Source organism: Montipora foliosa, chromosome 4 (assembly GCF_036669935.1).
Source record: "Montipora foliosa isolate CH-2021 chromosome 4, ASM3666993v2, whole genome shotgun sequence".
In the NCBI taxonomy this organism is placed as follows: Eukaryota; Metazoa; Cnidaria; class Anthozoa; order Scleractinia; family Acroporidae; genus Montipora; species Montipora foliosa.
Genome location: NC_090872.1, coordinates 25,049,004 through 25,051,503, shown reverse-complemented (window position 1 = coordinate 25,051,503; position 2,500 = coordinate 25,049,004). Strand labels below are relative to the sequence as shown.

The 2,500-nt window shown below is 42.6% G+C and overlaps 1 protein-coding gene across 2 annotated transcripts in view; it reads left to right on the top strand.

Moving 5' to 3' along the window:
• Positions 1-612, top strand: part of LOC138000403 (fibroblast growth factor receptor 4-like) — a 51,620-nt gene extending 51,008 nt beyond the window's left edge. The window contains exon 15 of one of the 2 annotated variants that reach the window (XM_068846786.1): positions 1-612. This exon is cut by the window's left edge and continues 1,592 nt beyond it. The gene's annotated coding sequence lies outside the window, so the exon portion shown is untranslated. The other variant, XM_068846785.1, reaches the window with a different exon arrangement.
• Positions 613-2,500: the final 1,888 nt, after the last annotated feature.

The following is a 2,500-nucleotide window of genomic DNA, read 5'->3' as shown; positions in this document are numbered from 1 at the left end:
TGAGTGAAGTAATCATAAACCAAAGCAATTCGCAAATTACTTTCGACACTCAATTGAAAACCGCTCTATCCAGCACTAGGATGGTTGGTTCAATGTATTTATCACTATTTTAATAAACAAGGGTGTTATGTAAAATACATTTTAATATTTTTAAGGCAACTGTGTTCAACAACACAAAGACAACACAAGTGAATTAAGATTTAAATGAATGCTGAAGTCAGTTAAATGCTACCTACAAAATTGCCAAGTTTTTATTAAGAGTCTGTTATTTATATTCAAAAGATTCTTTTCCAACTGTATTTTCGAATTGTCTGGGGTAAGAATCGAAAAGTGTACTTCAACGTTTTGGAGGGGGGGGGGGGGGGGTGCTATTATTATCATTATTACTATTGTAGCTTGTAACGCATGCCTCCCAAGATGCGACGAAGAATCGGTGGTAATCTTTATTTTTCTGGAAGCAAAATTGTTATTGGTATTACTCTTAATTTACGAAAATGCAGCATGAACATACCGATGTAAGGATCGCCAGTAGTTTTCTTGTCGTGTCAATATATTTAGTAAATTTTAGTGTAAAATAAAGACTTGTTCTTTATAGAAAGGCGCGATCGCTGTTTGCCTTGGGTTCTCTCAACTTCGGTGTTAGATAGTCTTGATTGGGTTTTGTCCCAATACCAGTCGTAAGATTCTAACAGCTACAGTGTTTTCTCCCATATCCCTCTCTGCGTCCGAGTACGAAAGAAAACGACAAGAGAAATCGCCTTTCAACTGGGACTCGCTTTAATTCTTCAACAGTGATAGTAATGTTAGAGGTAGCTGACGGGATATTCTATCGCAGGATTATTTACATTCGTGAGTACAACGAAGCAACCATCTATTTACTCCCGCGTGAAATCCCGCAATAAAATATCCCGCCAGCTATGCAGGCAATGTTGGGCGATTTCACAAGATGATTCGCTGAGTTTATCTCAGTGAATGTCTTCATTTAAAATTGAAGACATTCCTCCACGTGGCATTCACGTCGTTTTCCCTGGGAAGCGGCCTTTCTAAGGCTTTTGGTTGAGTACCTGGTAGCTTGCGAGCAGGCTTTTCGCGAGGTGGAGAAGGCATTTTTGTCAGGATTGGTTCCTGGGGTCCGTTTCTCAAAAGAAACGAAAGTTATTTAAGGGCGTATTTCGGGGACATTAAATGTCTTGGCTTCTTCAAAATGAGGCCGTTTCGAGTCCTGAAACTGTGCATTTGTTTTTTTTTTTTCTTCTTCTAAAAAAGACGAATTGCTGTCTCGCCATTGGTTTTTGGCTCCGGAAAATCACCAGGACTTCCGAGAAACGGATCTCCAGTTACACAACACGTTTTACCAGTTTTGAAGAGGTTGCGCACCCCGAGGAAGAGCGACAGGAGCCGGGACTAGGTGATTGCGCTGAAGGGCCCACCCTGGAAATCACGATGGAGACGTACTTTCCCCGAGACAGTAGCCTGCATTGATGCATGTCGATAAGGACTGTCCCGTATGACACTTACATTTCCTAGTTGTGCCAGGCCGAGCTCTTTCCCCGGAGACCCGTGCATTTCAACGCAGCACTTCGTCCAGAAGCCTGCCATAAGAAACACATCTGCGCGCAGCTTCCCCAGTCACCAACCAAGGACGATGGACTTCGACAAGGCCAATTTAGCCACCGCTTCCTCCCCCCCTTCTTCCCCCCTTCCTCTCCTCAACACCTCCTCCCCGGAAGGTCCTGCATATCCTAAGCCCTGATTTTAAAGTGATTTTGGAGTTTTATGCCCTGTGCCCCCTCGCGCAGTCCGAAGCTAAATACTGCTTCCCCATGGTGCCACAATGCCACTGACTCTGAGAGCGGAATGCCAAATTAAGTCGGGTTTACTGACGAGAAATCACAATTCCGAAATTAAACTTCGGCAGGGTTCCTTTATCAGCAAGTGCAGCTGGCCCAAACTTCCTTAAGAAATCTAAGAAAAAGGTGTCAGCAACGATTCTAATATAGCTGGAAATGATGCCTTTGAGGCGTTAGCACAGGCAAGTTAATTGACTGCATGTAACATCGTTCCATAATAGTAGACTTATTAACTATGATAAAATCACGAAGTACATCCATTTGACAATACGTCGCGAAAGGAAGAAATTGTTGGAAAGTCTCGTACACTTGCCTTAAGTACTCACAAGCTATCACTACGTGGGCTCCCTCTGGTTGCCGTAATCATCTATTACTAGAGAGATTCAGCATCGTGTTTAAATCAGACTGAAATTTGCGTTTTGCCAAAAGGCAAAGAAACTTGTTTGATTTTAGGTTATTTCTTGTCTGTTACCTACAGATATCGAGCAGCATCTCAAAAGAGAGAGAGACTAACTAGAACAACAGAATTTGATGCTCTTATCACGAGAAGCAGCCTGATGTTTCCCGTTTACCGTTTCACGTAAACGCGTTGCTTAATCTCTGTTAGCGACTTTGAGCAAAGATGACGTTGACAAGAATAAAAACGAAAG